This window comes from Balaenoptera acutorostrata, chromosome 7 (genome assembly GCF_949987535.1).
Source record: "Balaenoptera acutorostrata chromosome 7, mBalAcu1.1, whole genome shotgun sequence".
In the NCBI taxonomy this organism is placed as follows: Eukaryota; Metazoa; Chordata; class Mammalia; order Artiodactyla; family Balaenopteridae; genus Balaenoptera; species Balaenoptera acutorostrata.
In genome coordinates this window covers 48,959,115-48,985,016 of record NC_080070.1, presented here as the reverse complement: position 1 = coordinate 48,985,016, position 25,902 = coordinate 48,959,115, and the positions used below count along the sequence as shown (strand labels likewise).

The 25,902-nt window shown below is 42.6% G+C and overlaps 1 protein-coding gene across 1 annotated transcript in view; it reads right to left on the bottom strand.

The window, feature by feature from the left end:
* Positions 1-9,617: 9,617 nt before the first annotated feature.
* The window catches only part of TRIL (TLR4 interactor with leucine rich repeats), an 85,828-nt gene continuing 69,543 nt past the window's right edge, over positions 9,618-25,902 (bottom strand). Inside the window, exon 3 of the mRNA XM_007193503.3 lies at positions 9,618-9,773. The gene's annotated coding sequence lies outside the window, so the exon portion shown is untranslated. The remainder of the gene's footprint in view (positions 9,774-25,902) is intronic.

Genomic DNA, 25,902 nt, shown 5'->3' with positions numbered 1-25,902 from the left:
TAGCACAATAAAATGGTGCAGGTCTTAGAGAGAGAGAGTTGAAAAATAGCGAAGGGGAGCATTTGTTAAGCCATCTCAAGATACAAAGTAGGCAGTTATCAGGATCACTTAAACAAAGGGAGAGAAAGATAATTCTGCTGGCTTAGTATGTGGCAGCAGTTATGCAAGCCAACTAAACATTTGATGGCAGGGCTGTAAGGTAAGAGGATAAATCAGAAGAAAGTAATGTGATGCTTTAAGGCTTCACCTGAAATGAAGGGATGCACTTCATGACTGCACTGATGCATCCTGTGATCAGGGACCAGCCACATTGGAATCACCTGGGAGCTGGTTAGAAATGCAGAATGTCAGCCCTCACCCCAGACCTAATGAACCAGAATCTTCATTTTGATAAGAACCTCAGGTCTTTGACGAGCAGTTAGAGTTTGAAAAGCATTCCTTTAGGTAGACCTATTCCATCTGGTAGCCTTGATTTGGAGACCTTGGTCATGAAAGAAAGTAACAGGAAAGGAACTAAAGGGTCTCAGAAGACCACATATACTCACTGGTGCTGATACAGGTTTCGTTCACTGGTAAACATACAGCCTCCACTGCTTATTTCCAATTCAGCTTTCTTCTGTTCCTTTTCTGCTCTCCACTCCAACACTTGCCTCAGACTTTCCTTTCATACAATAACACCATTTAGTTCTAACTTAGGCCTCCAATCTACATCAAGGGTAAATATTATCAATATTGATTGCTGACTTTAAATTTTTTGTAAAGCAGAAACTCATTCTGCTGATAAACAAAGCTCACAAGAAGTTCAACAGTTGATTAGCCCTGTTCTTGGGAATAGAATCCAACATTTAAGGTTATAGCACTCTACCACTTTCTTTTTTACTTTTAAAATATTTATTTATTTATTTATAATTGAAGGGACTTCCCTGGTGGCCCAATGGTAAAGAATCTGCCTTACAATGCAGGGGACACAGGTTCGATCCCTGGTCAGGGAACTAAGATCCCATATGCTGTGGGGCAACTAAGCCCATGCGCCACAACTACTGAGCTGGCGTGCCTCAACTGGAGAGCCTGAACGCCGCAACTACCGAGCCCATGTGCCCTGGAGACTGCGCGCCACAACTAGAGAGAGAAAACCCACGCGCCACAACTAGAGAGAAGCCTGTGTGCCACAACAAAAGATCCTGCATGCCTCAACGAAGATCCTGCGTGCAGCAACTAAGACCCAATGCAGACGAAATAAATAAATAAAATAAACAACTAAACAGTAAACATAATTGAAATATGTTTGACTTATAACATTGTATAAATTTAAGGTATACACCATGTTAATTTGGAACGATTATATATGATAATATGATTGCCATTGTAGTGGTTGTTAGCTCCGCTGTCACGTCACATTTCTTTTTTGTGGTGGGAATAATTAAGATCTAGTCTCTTAGCAAGTTTGATGATTATGCTACAGTATTGTTGTCTCTAATCACTACACTGTGCATTAGATCTGTGGGATTTTTTTATCTACGAGTTGTAAGTTTGTACCCTTAAACCACGTCTCTCCTTTTCTCCACCCCCCCAGTCCATGGTAACCATCATTTTACTCTGTCTTTACGAGTCTGATTTATTTAGATTTCACCTATAAGTGACATCATATGGAATTTGCCTTTCTCTCCTTGATTTATCTCACTGAGCATAATGCCCTCAAGGTCTATCCATGTTGCCACAACTACTCTACCACTTACTCTACACAAATGCACTTGTAAAAAATCTACTTTCTAGTAGAGGTCAGATAGTTTTCTGATTAATAGGAAATCGGGACAGATTTCATTATTTTGAATTAATCAGTTATCATGACAGAAAAGCCTCCATTGAGTTCATCGCATCGTTCAGAGCTACTAAGAGATCTTAGAAAACACCAAATTCAGTTGTTCTCAAAGTGTGGTCCTGGCACCAGCCCAGAAACATCACCTGGGAACCTGTAAGAAACACAAAGTCTCAGACCCCACCTTAGACTTCTTAAACCAGAAACTCTGGGAGTGGGGTCCAGTAATCTGTGTCTTTAAAAGCCCTCCAGGTGATTCTGACGCCCACTCAAATTTTTAAATTACCGGTATAATTTAAGAACAGATAAATCCGTCAGAAAGACAGATCAGGCCAAAAGAACCAAGGAGCTTTCATAGAAAAAAACTAAAACATACTCACAGCAAGTATTTCCAACTAGGATCATGACTCTCATCCTCAGAGCCAGCTTAGTCAAAGGCAAAACACGAGGGATTCCATTGTTTAAAGAGTCAAGTAGAAATACCTGTTTCCTAAGGTGATTTTAATTGGTGGCAAACATTCAAATATTCATTTATATGGGGGTGTTTTTCAAAGAAGACACTGTTTCATAATCAGCTAGCAGCCTAGAAAAGATCGAAAGGGATCCTGGCAATTTCGCTGGTGGTGTTGCTTCTCTGCTTTTAAGGTTTATAAAAAGTCTGCTCCTGGGTCACATCATTTTACTCTTGTTAATTTACACTTTCAGATTACAAAACACTTAATAATCGGAGTGGCTCTTCTGTATCCTATAGTGCATTCAGGCCTTTCGGCTAATGGATAAATTTCCACCCCCCCTTTCGAGTGTTCATTTATCATAAGAAGCATTTCAACTCCATTTTGGTATGCAAACAGCCCGATCCTGCAATTAGTGCATGCTCAGTTCTCCCAAATCAGGGGCAGCTTAGACACAGGTCAGGACTACATAATTTTTATGTTCAGGAGTTGATTACACTAGCTAAGGGAGAGGCACTTAAGTAAAGTGCACTATGCTTTAGTAGCTGTCTTTACGGTACAGGGAAAACCAACATCTTAATACCTGCAGTCTTTTTATCAAGTTAATCAAATTTTAATATCAGAATGTGTATTAAAATTAGGTCACTTAGTACAGGCTAAGAGCCTTCTTCCTCCCTCCTTGTCTGTTCTGCAGGCCACACAATGCCATGTTATGAAAACTGCCCTTTAAACCTGATAAAATATTTAAGACATGTGTCCTGATAGTGTTATGTAAGCAAATACCAAGAAAAGTCCAACCATTAGTGAACCTGATCAGGCCAGTCTCCAAGGACTGAGAAAACAATCCAGCGATGGCTGCAGAGCTGACCTGCACAGAGAGATTCCAAGGTGTAGACGCCTACAAGCTCAGAGACCAAACACCCCAGACCCTTCTTGAAAAGCGATTCTCTACTTTAATTGTCTCTTGTTACTTTAATTAGGTTCAAGCAGTGCCGAACCTCAGGTAACTTTACTTAAGAAAAGATTAAATATTTGTACCTATAGCATTGAAATCATAGGAAAAAACAAAGAACGGGTGATCTTGAATGATGGGCAAAGATGATATATACATATATATATATATATATATATATATATATATATATATATATATATATATATATATATATATATATATATATGTGGTTTTCTTCTCAGCAAAAGAACTACAAGTCACACCAAATGAAATTTGAGGATTGGAGGATCAGATAATTTTCTGAGAGCTTTTTCCCACTGGTGAACTTTCTCCTTGATTCAGCACCCTGGATTCACAGATCGCTTTTAGAAGGACAACTCCCAAGTCTATAACATAGAAACCTAATTACTGTCATGATTTCTCGACCCCAGTTCCCAGTGCCATTGGGCCTCCATAGCTGTCTTAGTCCATTGTGTCCCAGTCCCCACTCAGTGCCTGCAGGCGCTCAGTAACAATTTGCCTTGTGCATTAATAAATGGATACATGGATATGCAAAGTGGTTCCTTTTTCTCCTTCCCCATCCCAAGCCAGCCTGCTGCCATAGAACCCCTGTACCTATTTTGTACACCTTCACCATCATCTGTAACCCTCAGTTCTAATTATTTGGCAAACCCTGGCTACTTTGCCTTCATAATAAAACTCGAATCTACCTCCTCTTCACCATGCCCACGTCTTCCCCGTAGACCGCATTGTTTCTGAGCTGGGTCACTGCAATCCCCTGCTAACCGGCCTCCCTGCTTCCATTCATGTCCTTGCATTGCCCCAACTGCCAACCCACTTCCTTTTTAAAGCACAGATTGCCTCTCCCTCCCTCCTCCTTCTCTCCCGCTCCCCCTCCCTCCTGCATGCAGATACACGCACGCACACACACACACACTCACATACACACTCACTCACACACACACTCCTGCCCCAACTCATACATCTTCAGTGGCTCTTCACTGTGAAGCAAGCCAAGTCCAGATTTAGTAACTTGATGCATCGATAGGATTCCACAGTATCACTTCAGACTACCCTCTCCTTCTATCTTCCCACATCCTCTATATCCTCCTCCCCACCCCACACTCTGCCCCCACCACCCCAGTGATGCCTTTCCCCACACAAGGCCTGAACCTTCTCCTGGATGACTGTTCCTCAGGAATCCTTCCCTGACCCCTCCACCCCGAGTGAGCCTGCCCAGCTCACTCAACCTCTGAGCCCCTGCCGCTACCCATTCTTCCACAAAGCTTTTCCAAGATATTGCCAACTAAAATGCATCTATCCCTCTACCCTTCTCTCACAGTGCTTTAATCTTATTTTTATCATAGCACACTGTGCTTCATATCAATATTTATATGTGTTGTCTCTCCCACTAGACGACGGTATCTACTGGATCAGTGTTGTATTTTACTCATTTCTATAATCCCATATGGCTTGGCACTCAGTTTACTTAGCACTGAGAAAGAGCTCAGAAGAGCTTGAATATATGCCACGACTTCTATAATAGTGTCAGAGATATACACATTCTCTGTCTCCTGCTCCCTCTCTCTCTCTCTCTTTCACACACACACACACACACACACACACACACACACACACACATACATAATTGGCCCCAACCCAAAATAAAAATTTTACCTAAGGACTCTGATATCCACATACAAGAATATTTTGTCCAGTGATGTCCAGCCTAAGGCCTTCATTTTTCTCATGTGACCTCCTCAGGCAATTAGTGAGATCATCAGTCATATGAAGAACATGTAACTTGCAAGCCCCCTTAAAAGCACATGTAGATGGAAACACACAGCACAGCTCCCGGCCATTTCTCTGGTGATGGGCATTAACTCTGCGTTGGGAGAGCCATTCCAGGAGTCCAGCAGAGCTCTCTACTCCCACTCCACACAGATGTGCTCCTTCAGACCGTCAAATTGGGCTCCCTGGTTTGCATTCTACACTAATAGTGCTTTCATCCCTTTCATTCAGTGAGTCACTTTCTCCCAAATCAGCCATTTTCTGATTCTGACCCAATAGTTGCCTCAGTCTAACAATCTTTGCCAGATAAGCACGTGAATTGTTGTTGAAGTTGGGAGGAACTTCCTAAGTCTCCACTTGGGTTAGACCCTCTCGTGATCCCACAGACGTGTCTGCGGGGTACTGCTTAGAGCAGACTGACAACTTGCCCTTGTGATCTGGGCATCCCAATCTGTTTACCAACTAGCAAGCACAAACATTTGTCTACATTTTCCTCAATTTAGCAAATACACTCTTCATTCTAGACACTGGGCAAACCTCAAAGGTGATAAACTGCAGAAATGGATTAAAACATCCCCAACATTACATTAAAATCCTCTGAGTAAACATGACATTCAATCTAAAGGAAAGAAATAGACACTGGAGACCTGAGTATGGAATTTAAAAATTACTAAACCTAAGACCAAAAATATTTGTTTTCATATTTTTCCTACTCCTATTTTTGAGGTGGAGAAAATTATTTTTCTTCCAGATCATTTCCTCTGTAGAGCTTGTGCTTGGCACCCAGAGCAGCTCTAATCCTTTGACTGGTAAGAGCTGTTGAAGAGAATGTGTCTAATTAAATCCTATATTCTAGAAATAAATAGGCTAGTTAGCTGCTATTTGCAGTTCTTCAACTTCTCTCATCAGTGGTGTTAGCAGTTGAGGAAGGTGTGGACTTGGTTAACCCCAGATTCCAAGGAGGAAGAAGTCTTCCTGGCCTTGTCCTCAGGTTTTTCTTTTACTGGTTCTTTAGTGAACCTACAAGGCCAAGTTCCTGGAATCAGGGTGACATTTATTCATTTATTAAGTCAATCAACATAATTCAACTGAGCTAAAATTAAAATAATAAACACTCAGTTAAAAATCATAGAAATAAATAAAATACAGCTCTTGCCTCAATTCACAGACCATGAATGAGGATGGGCAGGTAGCAGGAGAACAGGCTGAGAGGTGATATAACAGAGGTGAGCCCAGCGCTGGAGCCCTGGAAGAGGCATGACAATCTGCCTGGTGTGCTTCACAGAGGAGGGGATGCTTGAGAAGGGGTGACCTGCATGGAGATTCCCAATGGGCACGGATTCCAAAGCAGCAGGATTTACGACAGAAATTCAACCCTGGATATAGGAATGGAAAATGAAGACTTTATAGGTTATGTCTTAACAACAACAAAACTTTCTCAAGCATAGCCTTTAGACTTTTATTTTTCACTGCGACAGATTATAGTTTCTAAAAGTGACAACAGTATCTCCCATCCCACATACCCCTCTGCAACATGATCTTGGCCATCTCCCGTTAAAAGGGGGAATCTGTATCCACACTCCTTGAACGTGAATAAGCCCTGGGACTGCTTTCACCAGTAGAGTTGCATTGAAGTAACACTGAGGTTGCCCCAGGCATAGGCCTTCACTGGTTTGGCTTCTTTCACTTCTTACCTCTTGAAAGCCAGCCCCCATGTAAGACGTGTGCCTCCCCAGGAGCCCACTGTGCTGTGAAAAGGCCAAGGCACATCCACATAGAGAGGCCCTGGAGTATGAGATGCCATAGGAAGAGAAGAGAGAGAGAAGAAGAAGAAGAAGAAGAAGAAGAAGAAGAAGGAGGAGGAGGAGGAGGAGGAGGGGGAGGGGGAGGGGGAGGGGGAGGGGGAGGGGGAGGGGGAGGGGGAGGGGGAGGGGGGGAGGAGGAGGAGGAGGAGGAGGAGGAGGAGGAGGAGGAGGGGGAGGGGGAGGGGGAGGGGGAGGAGGGGGAGGGGGAGGGGGAGGAGGAGGAGGGGGAGGGGGAGGGGGAGGGGGAGGAGGAGGAGGAGGAGGAGGAGGAGGAGGAGGGGGAGGGGGAGGAGGAGGAGGAGGGGGAGGGGGAGGAGGAGGAGGAGGAGGAGGGGGAGGAGGAGGAGGAGGAGGAGGAGGAGGAGGGGGAGGAGGAGGGGGAGGAGGAGGGGGAGGAGGGGGAGGAGGGGGAGGAGGGGGAGGAGGAGGGGGAGGAGGAGGAGGAGGAGGAGGAGGGGGAGGAGGGGGAGGAGGGGGAGGGGGAGGAGGGGGAGGAGGGGGAGGAGGAGGGGGAGGGGGAGGGGGAGGGGGAGGGGGAGGGGGAGGGGGAGGAGGAGGAGGAGGGGGAGGGGGAGGAGGAGGAGGAGGAGGAGGAGGAGGAGGAGAGAAGCCCAGGGTTCCAGCCACGTGAATGAAGATGCCGTCTTGGTAAAGATCGTCCAGCCCGAGCAGTCCCAGCTGACTTCATGCAGATCAGAGGTGAACTGCCCAACCAATGCTTTCCGGAATGCCCGACCCACAAAACTGTGAGCAAAATAAAATGGTTGGTTTAAGCCACTAGGTTTGGGGATAGTTTTTTTGTGTGTGCAGTGAAGCACTTACTGAAATACAGAGCTTCTAAGGTAGGTACATGATGCTTAGGGAAACAGAATCCTAACATGACGTAGGTTGTCATCTTGTTATCCCATAAATATCGAGATGAAAGAGAAACCCAAGTCCCTTTGTGTTCTCTGCTGTTTCGTGTGTACTTCCATTCCACTTCTGGGACTGATCTTCTCCCTTTATGTAGGTCAAAGGCAAACAGTACAGCAATTCATAATATTCCTAATGCCTAAAAGATCTTTTGTGGAAGCTACCTGGGTGTTGTCTTCCCTGTGCCCAGCCTCCAAGTAAAAGAGCTGTTTAAGTGTTAGCCTGTCAAATAATGGAGAAAACACCTTCCAACCATTTTTCATCTTTGCTATAAATTCTAAAGGCATACTCGCACACAGATTAATAAAGACTTGGGTATTCATCATTCATGTGACCCCAGAGGCATGATTACCTGCTTTGAAGGCCTTTAAAATCTCCCAGCGAATACTGTAATACTTCACTGCACTGTAGGGAAAGAGTCACTCAAGTTTTTATGCATGGTTAATATGAAAGAGGGAGAAAAATCAGCTAAGGGCATCGAGTTTTACATTAAGCGGGGACTAGTTTAGTCTTAGAAATAGCAGAGTAGGTTAGAATCACTTGCTACGTGACTATAAGTCCACACCTCCCACCAAACACTGAGGTGCCCCATAGAGCTTTCCAAAATGAAATGAACTCACCCAATACATTAGGAAGGCGGGAAAACAGACTGAGTAGCTCAGCCTTCTGTCTTCTTTTCCTGCCCTCATCCAGCCCCAGCCCCAGCTTTCAGTCCTGGATTCATGGACTCTGATTTCATTCCACTTGGAAATTAGCAAATGGCAACACTGACCAAAAAACTTGTCATCAGGCAGGACCTTTGTGAAATGGCTCTCTAATTAGCCATTTCACATTTCTGTTATTTCTTTTGCGATTCACGTTAAAAATATGTTCCACGGATGCCAGCCCGCTAGGACGCGAGGAGCCCTTGTCACTCAGCAGTAATTCAGTGAAATAATAAATAACCGCGTCGGCAGCCCTGCCGCCCACATCAGCTCTTCCCCATACGCTCCCAGGCCAGGGGGCCGGGCTCCCCACACCAGTCTCCATGTTCTCCGCGGGGCACGAGTGGTCGCCACAAACAAGGAGGGTATCTTGTCCTCCCAGGAGCCTGCTCTTGGTATGTCTCCTGTGTCGTAGGTCACCCAAGGACTCGTGTAAAAAGCTGTCTTCTCTGACACCCTGTTATCACAAGCAGCATATCTCTTGAGTAAAATTTCAGGAATGGAGGTTCCTAAGGGAAAGACGCCATTTCATCCACTAAAGCCAGATCAGCTGGAACTGGGAGACAACGGCTTACACCTGCAGAACAGCTTAGACCAGGACGTTGTGTTCTGTCAGCTTCCAGGTGGGATCCCCTCGTAGGCTCTCGCCAAGATTTCAGCCAGGTCCTCACCCTACCCTGGCCCATATTCGTCCTCCCTGAGCATCTCAGGAAAGAAAGAGTAACTTCCCCTCAGAGGCTCGCCCTTCCTCATCTGTGTTAGAAAAACAGTAGGGAACTATCAAAATATGACAGAGAAAGATGTTATTCAGACAACCCTGGGCTACAGTCATCATGCTCATGAGGGCAAGCCAAATGTGGCCTGACATACCAGGCAGTGTGTCAGGGGAGATGATGGAGAGAGAAAGCAGCGAGGCAGAGAGAACTCAGCCTCCTTCCTCACCCCACAGAAGGCTGGATTCTCATTTAGGGCCAAGGGTTTTAATCCAGCCTATCGCTGGATGTCAAAGAAATAAGAAAATTCCATAGAAGCATTAGAATTTATGTTCACTCAGGGACACTCAGAAACACTCCTATTCTTTTTAGAACCTTCTGCACACAATGAACAGAGTTCTGATGAGAGATTCTCACTTCCCTTATTTTTTGTACCCTTATTGGCACACCATCCGCAGGGACTGGGTCTTGGACGCCTTTTACTTCATAGATTTCTAGATAATGTCAATCTTCTGATCTAGCAGCCATAGGTGAATGACAAGGGAGACCACCACTGAAAAATCACATCTCCTGTGACAGGAAATGAGCAGAAAGGGTAGAGCAGTTCTGTTATTCTTCCAAGGCCCTGCAGGATGAGATAAAGAATAAAGGCAGTTAGTGAAATGTTCTAGCCATTCATTTTTCTTTTTGCTCTCTTGATTTTTTAAGCAATCATTGTGTGATTTGGACATCCTCAAAAACATTAATTCTTTTGAGAACTCCCTTATATCCATCATGTATCATTTCTAAGTAAAGAACAGGTTTTTCTTCACTTCTCTTAAACTTCGTCAGTGCTGCCTGCATAAAAGGTAATTGATTTTAGAAATAGATTTTTTCTTATAGTAATCTGAGGTTTCGCTGAAATCTCAAATTGTCAGCATTTTCTGTTTTTTTTTTTTAATTTTATTTATTTATTTATTTATGGCTGTGTTGGGTCTTCGTTTCTGTGCGAGGGCTTTCTCTAGTTGTGGCAAGCGGGGGCCACTCTTCATCGCGGTGCGCGGGCCTCTCACTGTCGTGGCCTCTCTTGTTGCGGAGCACAGGCTCCAGACGCGCAGGCTCAGCAATTGTGGCTCACGGGCCCAGTTGCTCCGCGGCATGTGGGATCCTCCCAGACCAGGGCTCGAACCCGTGTCCCCTGCATTGGCAGGCAGATTCTCAACCACTGCGCCACCAGGGAAGCCCCTGTCAGCATTTTCTGATCACTTGGTGTAAGTTTGCTTAGTGCTATGTTTTCCGTACAGGCAGATTGTCTTAATCCAAGACTCATGAGGAATGCAAGCAGAACCCATGTGTTCCATGATTTCTTTTCTCGACACTCCAAACATTAAAGAAATTGAATTTACTTTAGAACTATACACCTTCGGAAGAAGATCCTTGGAACAATCTAGGAAAATAGAACAATGACGTGGCCACAAATGGCCTCTTGATTGTTTGCATGGAGTTTTTTAAACTGGCCCTTTCTGGGGAGAGATGAGGCACATCTCATCTTTAAAAGTCACTGTTTTAAAATTGCATTTCATACCAAAAAAAAAAAACCCCTGAAAGCAACATAAATGGCTAACTTTGGAAAGTCAGTTGAATTAATTTTGATATATTTGTATGGTGTAATGCTCGAAAGCTTTTTAAAATGGCGATGACTTCTGTATTTATCCATAGCAAAAGACGCTCATGATACATTAAGTGAAAAAGTAGATTAGACTGTATAGTATAATGCATATTTTGGTTTTTTTAAAGGTGCATGTAGATCCACAGAAAAATATCTGGACAAACATATGTCAAAATAGTGTATGTGTCAAAATGGAACAGTGCTTATGCCTGAGTTTTGGGTGGAATTATGAGGGATATTTATTTTCTTCTTTACACTTTTATTTATGGTGTGACTTTATTTTAATTCAGAATATCTATTACTTTGTACTAAAAATAATGAGATTTTCAATTAAAATATTTTTCCTTAAAATGTGGATTCTTAGCACATTTCTAAACTGTGTTATCTCATTCTGTCACTCAACACTGAAGATTCTGGGATGGCTAGGAAGGTGTCTGCCCTCAAAGACACTTTTACGGGGGAAGACAGTGCAAAAAAATCTAGAGGTGATAAAGAGATATTCAAGATATAAGGCTGGCAATAAAGAATGAATAGACCACATATCCAGGGTGTTTTTAAATTCTCAACCTAAACAGTTTTTGGAAATGTTATAGAAACACTTTATTAATTCAAATCCCATAAATGTAGAATTTGTAAGAAGTCTTTAGGAGCTGAATGGAAGTTATCTTTGGAAAGTTATTTATTAAGAAAGACCTATTAAACAACAAGTAATTCTTTAACTTTCGTAAAAGAGCCACTTGGATTGTGTCTTCTAGGGGACAAACCGCATCCTTCTTAATTCTTATGTAAGCCCACTCTGTGCAGTGCAAGACATCATAGGTGCTCGACAAAAGGGTTGTTATTATTATTATTATCACATTTCATATTACTTTACTATAATGCACTTACAGTTCATTCCTTACATGCAAGTAAGGCTATTTCTTACAAATGGAAGTTATCAATAGTCATTCTGTCGAATTCACTTGGAAGTAACACTGTGAAAAAGGTTCCTTTTATACTGAAAAGTACTGATAATACAACTGCATTCTAGTCAGGCTTTGAACTAAATTTCTTCTGCTGATTAACCTACAAGATTAACAGGTTATATAACTTCAGATTTAATTAACAAAATTTAAACTGGTAGTAGAACGTCAAACGAATAGTAATCAAATACATTTCATCTGAAAATTGAGATTCTTTTACATATTTTGCTTCTCTTGACTACTTACTGTTTGATTAGATTATACTAATATTTTCTTTTCATCCTAATCAAATCAAATAATTCTAATAAGAAATGTCACTTTCCTGCAAGGTATTCTTATGGTGTAACATTCTTTTCATGCACAGCATTGTAACTGGTATTGTTTGCTGCTCATTGAATTACATTAATTATATAGAGGTATCAAATTTGCAAATAAAGAACATTGGGATGCAACAAAGAATAAGATGTTATTCACAATTTCATTGTCAGCCAACAGTGATGGTATTCAAAGAGAAAGAAAAGTTGTGTGTGTGTATATCATGCACACAGTATAAGCCATAGAACAGAAACATTACATCTAAACAATAATGAAACAGAATAGTCTTCTATAACTGTGACCAATTTGGAAAAAGAAAGGAGGGATTCACTTCGTTAAATAATATCCTTCTTTAAATTCACTGTGAATAAGATAGTAGAAAAGAACATGTAATATTCTTATCCCAAAGCAGAGGCTTTCTGCCTCCCCAGTTCTTTTTCTTCCTTTCCCCCCTGTTGCTCTGTCTTCTTTGCCCCCCTTCCCATCTCACACGCGCACACACACACACACACACACAGCATTAAGTAGCTAGGAATTTACCAAAACATAGCAATACTAAAAAAAAAAAAAAAAAAAATTGAAGATATTTTTGCACTCAACTCTAAGAATAGTCTGAAATGATGTACCAGAAAAGTCTAGATTCAGACCTCTGGCCATGGCACGTGGGGTTTTTGCAGGTTTCATTGTGTGAAGTCAGAGGTCTGTCATCTATGAAACACTAACACTGACTTGCTACTTAGAAAATAGCCAGTGGTATAACTATTCCCATCTTGATTCCAGATTTAGACAAACAACTGAAGAGAAATGCAGTCCCTCTTGAATTGGGGAATCATAAATGGGACAGGGGCACCAAAAATGCCCCTTCAAACCTGAGTCTTATTTCATTTCTATTTTTGTTGTTAACAAATGAAGTCCAAATTCCTATGTAAATATCAAAGGAAGATTAATCCAAAAATTCTGATAATGAACCTATTTTACATTTTAATTTTGTTTAAAAGTATGAATATTTTCTTTCTTTTGTTTCTTTTATTTATTTAAAAAATTTTAGCATCAAGTCAAGGAATTCCAGCATAAACTCTCATCTTCCCCAAACGTTTCATTATAAAACACCCTTTCTTTGTATTTGAGTTCATTTTTTTGGGGGGGGGTGATGGGGGAAGAAAGGGCGAGATTCTGACATAAGAGAATGGCAGTGCTTCCCAGATGCTTTCTGCCACGCTTTAGGGCAGCTTACTTTAAAATGTACGTGGGAGAGGTTTCTAGACTCTGCCTTTCCACACCTAATAACTCACCCTTCAAGACTTCATGCCCGTACTTATCAGGGTTGGGAACGATTTTTTTTATTATTATTTAAAAGTCTTCCTTGCAGTTACTTCCTCTGAAACAGACCACCTCTTTCATTAGGAATATTTACGGGAAATAATATATTTGTACAGTTGAAAGCATCACCTGTTTTGCTAAGTCAATTCGTGTCTGAATGCAAATAGACTGTTAGAGGGTTTACTCAACAACATTTGCTAATGGAAAGTACTAATCAAAACTTTTCTACAGCAGTAAATTTTTATATTTTTTAACCACTGGATTCCAATTAAATGTATTCAATAGAGCAAGCTTTGATTAAAAAAAATTTTTTTAAGAGATTATGTATACAGCACTGTGGAAAACAAGGCAGGCTAGCTATGCAGGCACTTGTACATTCTTAATAGAAGTTTTACCTGAAGGTAAAACCCAATAAAGTGTACCCTATAATGTGCTGTGGACTCTATGTTGATTTACCTGAGTTACCCTGTCAGCAGAAATCAACTTTACCAGGTACACACTATGCTTATATATTTAGTGCATATAAAAGTGCATATAAAAGATCCTTTTTTCTTTTTATAAAGAAGTACTGAATTTCATTAGGGCACATTTTTTTTTTCTTTAAAAAGTTCTTTGTTAACCATGGGATATACTGATTGCAAATAAAGGAAGTTATGGTACTGTGCTGATGTTTTTAAAGGGAGGGAAAATCCTTAATGTGAGCCTACAATTTCAACGAAAAAAAAAAGCATAAATACAAGGTTTGGCCTTACTCGAATATATATTAGCAACATCTTTCAAAGAATCTCCTTGATTTCACTGATATATAAATATTTTCCTAAATGACTCAAAAAGATGTTATTGTTTTTAATTGAAGTCTGTGAGGAGAGGTCTGGGAATAGATGGCTGAAAATCATTTGGGTTTTGCGGGGGGGGGTGGAATCCCAATTTTTTTTTCTCATCTGAGGATATTTAAACACAACATCTTTGCACATTTCCTGTAAAAATTTCACAGACCTTTCATATATAGGATTCTTACCCCTATATTTAAGTTTCAGGATTAGCTGCAGTCTTAAAAAAATATTTAATTCTCTTTGCTCTGCGACATGGCTTAATGAATCTAGGTTGAGTTTCTTTAGGAAACATAAGAAGCTTCTTGACAACTGAGAAGTCTCCCAGACACTCATTCCTGTCAGAGTTTTCCAAAACCACACATAAGCTGAGGCCACGAGGTTCCTACATCAGACAAGAAAAGAAGACCGCGGCTTCCCTCCCTGACCTCGGTTATGATTGAGTGAGAAATGTGTTTATTGCTCAGGCTCGCTGAGTGTTTAAATGTCCCTATTGTGCGAATTATGAGTGCTTTGAGTGCAAATTATGAGCAGAGCAGCCACTCTTTATAATTTCCAACTGTCTGATCTACTCTATTTGTCCTTTCTCACCATCCACCCTTGAGAATTGCAAAATCCCAGGCCCGTTATTATTTTTAATAATGCCGTTGCATTAAAACCTTGGTTGAAGTCCTCTAGTGATTTTTCTTTCCCTCAAAATCTATATTGCTTTTAAAAGCATTTCATTAAGACTGCGTTTTTAAGGAGGAAAGAGAAAGGAGAGATGGGTGACATTAGCTGCGGTAGACATCCTTTTTAATCCTAAGAATAAAGACAAAACCCCCAAAACTACAGAAAAGAACTGCCTCTTTGCCTTGGGCCCCTGACTTTTAAGGGGGTAGCACTGCTGGTGAGAGGGGCAGTTACGTAGGAGAGAGATGCAGGCCAGGCTGCAACTTTGCAGCAGCCGGGCTGCACGCTGCGCGTGGCCACCTGGCCTGCGCCCTGGCGTCCTTGCGCACCCATGGGAGGGGAGCGGAAGCCAGGTGCCTTCCTCTCGGGACAGGGGGCCTTCCGACGCCCCGAACACTGAGACACTTTGCCCTCGGGTTTCAGGAGTAGGAGGTAGGGGCCGACAGTTTGACAAATGAGGCAGGAGACACCTCCGGTCTCTCCTCAGTTGTCCTGGGGCCGCCGCCTCCCTCCCCAGCAAGCGCCCCTTCCCATCCCTTACAAAGGAAAGCGCTCTTCGCTCCCAGGACTCCCGTCTGCCCCTCCCTGAAACATGCACAGAAAGGGTGGCAGCCTTGATAGGGGTCCTGGGGAAGGGGAGGTATGAGTGCCAGGGGCTCCGGGTCACCGCCCCAGATTCGCCGGCGTCTCAGCACCGGCTTCTTGGCTCCTCCTGGAGCCCCGCGGCGTTTTCCTCTGCTCGCGCGCCCTCTGGCTGCGCTATGGAGAGATTCACCCGGCGCGGGGAGCCGTGGGGGGAAAACACAGAGCAGCCGCGTGCCTTTGGCCAGGAAGAAAGCAAGGTGGGCGTGGATCTGGTGGCCCGCCGCCTACCTAATACACTGGACTGGGCTCTTCCCCAGTGTGTCAAGGTGATGGAAGCTGAGGTCATGGCTTCCCTGGGCTATATGTTAGTCACCAATGCACCCCAAACAGACTTTCCTAAGACCCCAGATTTAGAAAGGAGAGCAAGGAAGTCCCACCATTTCTGGTACCCACCTCCCCGCGCCCCGCCCGCCCCCCAGCTCCATCTACACACACACACACACACACACACCAACCACCTATTTTCTTTACTCATCCACAGCATCTCCAACACATTCTTAAACCCATGTGATGGCTTTTTTGATGTCGGCTTGGCTAAGCTAAAGTACCCAGTTATTCCATCAGACGCTAATCTAGATGTACTGTGAAGGGGGTTTGCAGATGTCATTAAAGTCACTAATCGGTTGGCTTTAAGTAAGGGACAATCTGGGTGGGCCTGACTTAATCAGTTGGAAGCCCTTAAAAGCAGGGCCACGACTCCCCAGAGAGAGAGAGAGAGACAGAGAGCCGGAGAAGAATTCCGCCTGTGGACAACAGCTTCAGCCATGCCTACACAGCCCCACTCTGCTGTGACCTTCTCTTCCTGATTGCCTGCCCTACAAATTTTCGACTTGCTCCGCCAGCTCCCACTATAGTATAAGCCGGTTCCTTGTAATAAATCTCAATATATAAATGTATTGATTCTGTGTCTGGTTGAACCTAGATGATACAATTCATATGGCCCAAATCAGAAGAAAGTACTAAGGAAATTCACAGTGCCAGAAGATTCCACCCCAGCTCCTCCCAACTGTCAGCCAATAGATAGTTTCTGAATGTCTATTGGTGGCAGGAACAAGGCACTGTACTCTGGAGATGCAACCAAGAGCTGACAGGGTTTCTTCCCTTGGGAAGCTCTCTCATACACACACACCCAGCTCCATGTGGCAACTTTGGTCTTTTCAAACCTGGCCCAGAAGCTAGATTTAATTAATGGTTTGTTGTGGGTACCAGTGGCATGCTTGGAGCTATACAAAAGTCTAGTAGGAGGAGAATGCCAATGAGGAGAACCAGAGAGCAGTCTTTGCCTTGAGGGCTCTCCATCTATCAGCAGGAAAGGTGAAGTGCTCATTTATCCCATTGCCAAACATCCTGAGTCATTGGCCCCCAAGGTGCGTTTTCTTTGCCCTTACTGTTTCTATATATGGCAAAGGGGTGACACTTAACTGATAATGGATCAGAGCTGTAGAATGTTGGCAAAAGCAAACTCAAGTCAGGCTGGCAAAAGGGCGGCTCCTCTCTAAATTCATCAGCAAAACCCCTGGTCCTAAGCCAAACTGAGAAGCCCAATAAAAGACTTCATTCCTTCTCCAGCATCTCCTACCCCTGCCTCAAGGCTCAGGGCCTGTCCCATGATGGCAGGAACCCAGTGCATTTCAATCCAACAAATGTTTAATGAGTACCTTCCATGCTACAAGTTTACCTTCTACAATCTCATGTCCTGAAATAGCTTTTGTAATCACCATTGGCCTGCAAATGAATTGCTATATTGAGTGATAATTTCATGGGCATCCTATTGACTTCTCCATGTTGTTGTTGTTCTTTAACCTTTTATTTTCTCCTTGATATTGACACCTTCACTTGGGCTGGGTCAGAACTCTTTTCTGATTTTACCTTCTGTTAGTCTGTTTCGCTTCCTCTCAGCCCCGTCTGGAAGGATTTTCTTCTCACCCCAGTCCTCATGATTATAAAGCAGGTGTGTTCAAGGGCTCTGTATTGGTCACTCTGTTGTCTGAATCTACTCCCTCACCTCAAGAGATGAACTGTACACTGATGGCCCCATATCTATACTCTGGATGGACCTCTCTCCTGAGCCATGCATTCTATTGCTGTGGACACTTGGGTGTAGCATGAGCACCAGTTCCTCCAAAAGAACTCAGCATCTTCTCTCCTTCTTTTCTAATCTGTTGCTCATTCTAAAAGCCGTAGCTGAGTTAATGGTGTTGAGAACTGTGCCTACCCAAAAGCCCACTCCAGGAACTCATGAGGCATTCCTGCTTTCCTCTTCCTTACCTTGTGCGTTCAATTGGTAGCTGAGTTTTATCAATCTGTTGCAGAATGTCTCCGGTCTCTAATCCTCCTTCCCAGACCCACTGGAAGTGCCTTAGTCTAGGCCTTACGAAGTTCACATCAGGAGCAAATGGTCTTCTAATGATATCCCTGCTTGCATGTGTCTGCTCTCTCCCTCATTCATCTTTCTAAAATGCAAATCCTCTTGTGACACCTTCCCATGTCAGAAGTGTCAGTGGTTTCCTGAAAGCTTTCCATGACCTTCTGCCTTCCCTCCCCGTGCCCACTCTGAGCTAGCTGATGGGTGGCCCTCCTCTTTGTTCCCACTGCATTCCAATCTCACCCCTATCATAGCACTTAGCACAATGTAGCATTTTCTTCCTTAAATATTTCAAACAGAGAAAAGTGCAAAAAAAATAGCATAACAACTACCAACATACTCACCACCCAAATTGAACAAAACTTTGATGTACTGATTTCAGTACTTCTTTTTAAAAGAAATTAGCCATGATAAAAATAGTTGAGATCCCTTTGTGACTCGTCTATCATTGAAGCCACCACTGTTCAAGTTTGGGGTTGATTTGTTTGCTTAGCTCTTACACTTGATTATTAACTCCCAATAATGGTTTCCCTCTCTTGTTCATCTATGAATCCCCGGGACTTGCCAGATGGAAATAAATAAAGGGTATGAGTAAACATTCGTTAAACGATTGTATGAATGGGTAGGTCCACACCCATGACTCCTGTGGATCAATCCTCATCACATTGAAATGCTATCTCTTAAAATTTTGCCTAATTAATGTACAATACTTTTAGAGGCATTTGATCCTAATAAGTTACCCCTGCTTTCCAGAGGTGTTACCCTTAACTAGTAGCTCTCTATGTTGACTGCACGTTGGAATCCAGTGGGGAGGTATTAGAGAGCTAATATCTGGATTCTGCCCCCAGCAATTCCTATTTAATGGATGAGATGCCTCCTAGGCAGTGGGTTGTTAAAAGCTCCCGAGTGCATATGATATACAGACAAGGCTGAGAACCTCCATTACCTCCTACGAGGCATCATTATCATTAGCGTCATCGTTGGCACCAGCACTGGCAATTGGTGAGTACTAACTTTATGCTATTTATGTACATTATCTTGTTTATTTCTCACCACAACCTAAGTATTTTTATTATCCTCATTTTGCGAAGGAAGAAAGAAAGCAACACTCAGAAGGGTTAAGTAACTTGCCCAGAGTCAAACAGCCCCTGGGCCCTGCTGTTCTCACTGCATCACCAGCTTCCACCATGACCAGAGTCCCATCCCTTAACTTGCCTATGGCTCTTACAAAGCCCAGGATTAACAGAATCTCAAATACCCCTAAAGAAAGTCGTTGAAGCCTGGCATCACCAGTGCTCTCTAAAACCCTGAGCTTTCATTGCTAACCCTGCTTCTTTCTTGAGTCATTTCCTGAAGTTGGCCATAAACTCCTTGCCTGAGCAGCTGCCAGAGACTCAGAAAGGTGGAGTCCCTTCAGCCTCTGCCCACCACACCCTCTTTGACTACAGGAAGATTCATCTCAATTACACTCTTTAATGCTCTGTTCCTCCCTCCCTTGTCATGCTGGACTGCTTTTTCCATTGCTCTCTGTCTCTTGTTCTTCCTTTACTGTATTGACACGATACCATTACACCAAAAATACACAAGACTTACAACTCGAGATCACACTACTGCCTCTTTATTCTCCTGCTCTGTCTTTTTAAGGCAAGCGTAGGGGGAAAATACACATCAGTACTTACTCTGTATACTGATTTCTTTATAGGCGTAATGCATGTGCTTTCAATAGTGTTCACTAGTGTTTTTCAATAATGTTCCAGCAACAGGATTTTACTGTAGGAGAGACCAAGGTGCATCGTCTTGGAATCTTGGAACGTTATGGTGTGAAGGGATCTGGGAGATCACCTAGTCTGAGTGCGGCCATAACAAAAGAACTCAAAATGGAAATCTGTGGCACTGCCTCAATGGTTAAGCGGTGGACAGTGAGGAAACAAATGTCAGATTTGGGGGAAATGCTCCTCCTTGTTATGCAGTCTATTTGCTGCAAGAACGTAGGAGACCAAAATGTAGGCGATCACAGGGTAGTAAGCCTACCACTCCCGGGGAAGAGGCTGCTGTTGACTCTGCGTGGCAAAGTGTAAGAAGAAAGATGAGCTTAAGAAAGAACTGACTGTTTTACAAGCAGAAAAGAAAGGAAATACATTCCAAAAATTTGAGGCCTGATGAAGTTGGTCAAGGGACCACTTCCTGATTCCTAATAGTACTGAGGAAACATTCAAGCAACAAAGATTCAAAGCAACTGAGGGAAAAAAATCAGACTAATGGCATGGTGCTCAATGAAACCTTTCCGTTGGATAAAAAGACTCGGGGTAAAAGCCTGTGAAAGGAGTAGCTTTCCCACCAAAGCAGAAAAGCACCATGAAGTTGCGACATGGAGGGCCACGGAGGTAAGAAAGCAAGGAAATAAAGATTGGATCATTCCTCTAAAAGAACGATGGGCATGGTTGCTGGCTCATAGAATTGACTGGAAGCAGATAGATGAGAAAACTGCTATTGGTTTGAAAGAATCTATTTGAGATTTAATATTTTGCAAGCAGGAAATGGGCTGAGAAAGCCATTCATCTCTCTAACAGGATGTGTTCCCTAACACCCACTTCATATTTGACCAAGGAAAATAATGAAAAAGGAAGAGACTTCAACAGGTGGAGCCAAACGCTATGAAGAATCTTGAACCCTGTTATTTTTTTTTAATAGATCTTTATTGGAGTATAGTTGCTTCACAATACTGTGTTAGTTTCTGTTGCACAACAAAGTAAATCAACCATATGCATACACATGTCCCCATATCCCCTCCCTCTTGAGCCTCCCTCCCATCCTCCCTATCCCACCCTCTAGGTCATCGCAAAGCACCGAGCCAGTCTCCCTCTGCTATGCTGCTGCTTCCCACCAGCCAACTATTTTACATTCAGTAGTGTGTATATGACGATGTTACTCTCACTTCGCCCCAGCTTCACCCTCCCACACCATGTCCTCAAGTCCATTCTCTATGCTTACCTCTTTATTCCTTCCCTGCAACTAGGTTCATCAGTACCTTTTTTTTTTTTTTTAGATTCCATATATATGCGTTAGCATACGGTATTTGTTTTTCTCTTTCTGACTTGCTTCACTCTGTATGACAGACTCTAGGTCCATCCACCTCACTACAAATAACTCAATTTTGTTTCTTTTTATGGCTGAGTAATATTCCATTGTATATATGTGCCACATCTTCTTTATCCATTCATCTGTCAATGGACATTTAGGTTGGTTCCATGTCCTGGCTATTGTAAATAGTGCTGCAGTGAACATTGTTGTACGTGTCTCTTTTTGAATTATGGTTTTCTCAGGGTATATGCCCAGTAGTGGGATTGCTGGGTCATATGGTAGTTCTATTTTTAGTTTTTTAAGGAACCTCCATACTGTTCTCCATAGTGGTTGTAGCAATTTACATTCCCACCGACAGTGCAGGAGGTTGAACCCTGTTATTGACCAGATACTGCGTTATGTCTTACAATCTTCTTTTTTCTAAAAGGGAGCGTGCTTTGTGGTTGATCCATCCCTGTACCACCATTGTATATTGGGCGTGGGGGGAGGGGGCAGATAATTTGTCATTTTAGTTCACAGGTCTGGACCATCATGAGCTTTATCCTGACCCAGTAGAGATGCTACATATAGCACATCCCCTGCAGATCCAGGACTTAGAGCTGGATGCAATGACTAGGTGGGACTTCAGATAATCTCCCTTGGACAGGTGTGAGTTGGTTTATGTGTGTTCAAGGGTAGACTGTTGTAGAGACATTTTCCTCACCAAATAGTCATTCACTCCTCCATATTGCAAGCCCCCTTGCAATTAGGCAGAGTCTTGTGGGCAGCTCTGGCTAATGGGCTGTGATCAGAAAGAGTGTTTGTTCATTTTATAATCCCTTTTAACCTGGCAAAGATGTTCACCCTTTTCCCATGTCCAGTTATAAGAATAGAATGGTAAATAGCTAATAAATTAGAATTAGGTTTATAATTTTATATCCAGAAAAATTACCGGTTTTTAATATGCATTTTAGCTTATCTGTAAATAACCTAAAAGTGATGTTAAGATCTAACCAGGTAACATCCCTTCTGTCATAGTCAAGTATAAGCTGGTGGGTGCTGTGTGTTAAATGACCACGATGTTCCAAAAACATGCAACATAATGTATCATATATTTTAAATGTTCAGTAAATATCCATTTATTATCCTTTCTTTAAAAAAAAAAAGAAAGAAAGAAAGAAAAAGAGTTTCTTGCTTCTGGGCCAAAGCATTTAGAAGCTGGTGTGTGAACTGCCAGGTCTCTCTTTGCCTGCTAGGAGACCAGGGAGCCATGTATTATGATGGCAGCATGATAATATCAAAACAGTCTAGATAGTGGAAATGCCTCATGGAGAAGAGGTGCCCTAGAGAGTGGACCAGCCTGCAATGGGGTTTGTGTGAGTAAAAACCTTTTGTTGTATTCAGCCACTGAGGTTTTCAGGGTATTTGTTACTGCAGCCTCACCTCACCTAGCCTATCTAACACAATGGCTATGACTTCTGGTGAGTCATTCTGTTACCCACATGACTGTGAGGCCCAGAGAGAGAGACACAATAATGGGCTGACCCTGAATGCTACTCCGAAAATCATTAATCAGGCAATAGGAATGGATTTACTGAAAGCCCAACACATAAATGTCGGTGTGTGAGCCCTCTTTGATTCATTCACTCAGTGGTGTTTATTGAGGTTCTACCATGTACCAAACATTTATAGGCGCTGGAGATACGGTGCCCAAAAGAGGGAAGGTCTCTGATCTCAGGTAGCTGACATCCCTGTCGGAGATAACCAAGGAAACAAAAAGAACAAACAAGATCATTTTAGAGAGTGGATAACTGCTACGGAGAGAATAATTGGGGCAATGTGGTAGAAAGTGAGTGGGCGGTCAGGGAAGGTCTTGGTGAGAAGGTGACAGCTAAGCTGAGACCCTAATACCAGGAACCAGCCATGCAAAGATCTGGAGGTGCAATTTCCAGACAGAGGGAACAGTAGCTGCCAAAGCCCTGAAGTGGATGAGTTCTTATCTGGTGGGTTTGAGTTTTCGGTTTGACAGAAGTCTGATTTGGCTGGAAAAGTGTGAATCAAGAATACAGAGAATGAAATCAGAGAAGTAGATAGGGGATCGTCTAGGACCTTTAAAGACATCTTGAGGTGGTTGGGTTTTATTTTAAGGACAGTGGGAAGCTGTTAGATGATTCAAAAGAGGGACGTTACAAGGTCTGATTGGAGACTGATTAGCAGCAGTGGCAGCAACCCAGGTAAGAGAAGATGAGGCTTCAAAGGAGGTGGATGATCGTGGATAAATGTTGGAGAAAAACAGCCCTCGCAGATGGTTTGGATGTTGCAAATGAGAACAAGAGAGAAAGGAATCAAGGATGACTTGTAGGTTTTCAGCTTGAGTAATGAATAGTAGCGGTGCCATACACGGAGCTGTGAAGACTTGGCGAAGTCTGGACTGGGCATCGGAGAGCATGCAAAATTCTCACTTTGAGATGCCGTGAGACATTCCCATGACTATGCGAGGGAAGCAGGTGGAGTTTCAGGGCAAGGTTTGGCCTGGAGATATAAATTTGGGGCCAATCAATTTATAAATGTTATTTAAAGCCAAGGAACTGAATGAGATCACTTAGAGAGAGTGTGTAAATACACAAGAGGTCCCAAGACTGGGGTCTAGGATCCAACATCTATCTCGAGGTCAGAGAGAGGAGGAGTCGTTCTTCCAGAATACTGAGACCTTTTCCACTCCAAAGGGCGGTTTGCTTTTTAAAAGATGTTCTAAGACATATAGATTTTTCCACATATCTTAGTAATAAATGTTACATCAGAGTCTCCTGTGAGTTTTAAGTCACACGTGTCACTGTGGGGAAGCAGCTGTGGTATAGTGGGAAGTGCATGCAGCCGAGGGTCAGAAAACCCTGGAAGCTTTCAGCCACTTTGCCGCTTACTAGTGATGTGATGAGATAAGTCATAGGTTTGGGTTGTCGCCAGAATTAATGAAAGTAACGGACGTGAACGTATTTTGTACGTTCTCAGCTGCCCTGTCTCTTACAGTAGCCTCTAGCCACGTGTGGCTATTTAACTTTAAATCAAATCAACTTAAATACTCAGTCCTTCACGACTAAGAAGACATGATGAGTAACTGCAATGTGGGATCCTGGATTGGATCCTAGGACAGAAAAACAGACACTAGTAGAAGAAACTGGTGATATCTGAATAAAGCCTGTAGGTGAGTTCGTAGTCTTGTATCAAGGTTGATTTCTTCATGTTGACAAGTGTAATGGGTTATGTAAGTTGTTGATGTCAGGAGAAGCTGGGAGAAAGATATAGGGAACTCTCTGTGCTCACACAATAAAAAGTTAAAGAAAGAAAGTTTCTCAGCCACACCAACCACATTTTGAGTGTCCACTGGTCACATCGACATGGACAATTTCCATCATGGCAGAAAGTTCTATTGGACAGTGTTGCCTACAGTCGTAAATGAATGTACAGTTCTACTAAGTAGGGCACTTGACCACAGCACCGTGCCTCACCATGATTTCTGTGGGAGAAAGTCAATGGCTTCAATGAAAGGATTAAAGTCATGTCTAGGAACCAAAATCCAGTCTGCCCTCTCACACCCAAATTAAGTGTGTTATTTTAGACTAGCTTCTGTTTTTTCCTCCAAAATGTGACAGGGTTAAACCAAATGATGTCTGAAGCACCCTTTCCATCTAACATGCCATGGATCGTGAACAAAGAATACTATGAGGAAATCGCTCATTATCTCAGTAGCCCATGGAGAAGATGCTTCTGTGGCAAAATTTAAGTCCACAGGGGTGGGAGGGGAGCAGCAGTTCCCCATCCCACCCCTGATCTGCCCCAGTGCCAGGTCATTCAGCCCTGTTGATAGTGCAGGAAGGATCTTGAAACACACTCCCCTTGACAGAGAGAGGCGGCACACACCGGGTTTTGATGAGTAGACGATAGAGGAGAATAAATAGGAAGTACTTTTCTTAATGTTACAAGCATCTTACTTTATGCTAATTTTTTTGTTCATGACTCACAGTTTTAAAAAGTGAAATAACTCAGCTTAGACTACATAGGGATTTAGAAAACACTATTGACCAAGGAAGGTAGTGACTATTGATTTTTTTCTCCTCTTCATACCCCAGTGAGCAGTCAGTAATAGTAATCTGCTGTCCTAATGAAGCACTTTCCATCCAAAGACATTTAAGATGAAGCATGAATATTAACCCATTTATTTCCACCATGTCTGTTGACATTAAGATACGGTATCTTAATCATTGACAATAAGATGTGGTCTGAAATTCTGAGCGCTATTTATTTCCTTCCTTTCCTTGTTCTTCATTAAGTATACATCGGTTGGGATTCTTGGCTAAAACTTCTTAAAATTTAAGTCAAAGGGATTCTTACACCACAGATCTCCTGGGAGACTTGCCCTGAGATTTCATCATTCCCCCAAAGGAAACTGGAGTGACAATAGGAAAGGGCAGCCAGAATGAGAGAATGCCCACCACAGAGTTCAACCCATTTTTATTTTGGGTTTTTATGCATATTCATTTGTTTTATAAATTAATCATAACCTGAATGCATAAATGTGGAACTTTTATTACTTAAGTTACTGTTATACTCCCCCCCCACCAACCCTCTCTCTCTCTCTCTCTGTGTTCATCAGAGAAAGTATATGTAGTCATTGATACTCATCATTGTCTTGAGTTAAACAGCAAAGAAAGATCCTATTAAGGGCCCTTAATCTCTAAACATTATATTTTCAATAAGACAAATTAGATATATGAACAAAGGAATAGATATCAGTATAACGTATCATTTGCCAAGGCTTAATAAATGTTGGTTTGATGAGTTAGTAAGTCCTATAATAGAAACTGTTGTTTAAATAACCAACTATTAGGTCGAACAAATAAGTATTAAAAGAAACACTTTCTATCAATAACTTGATAATT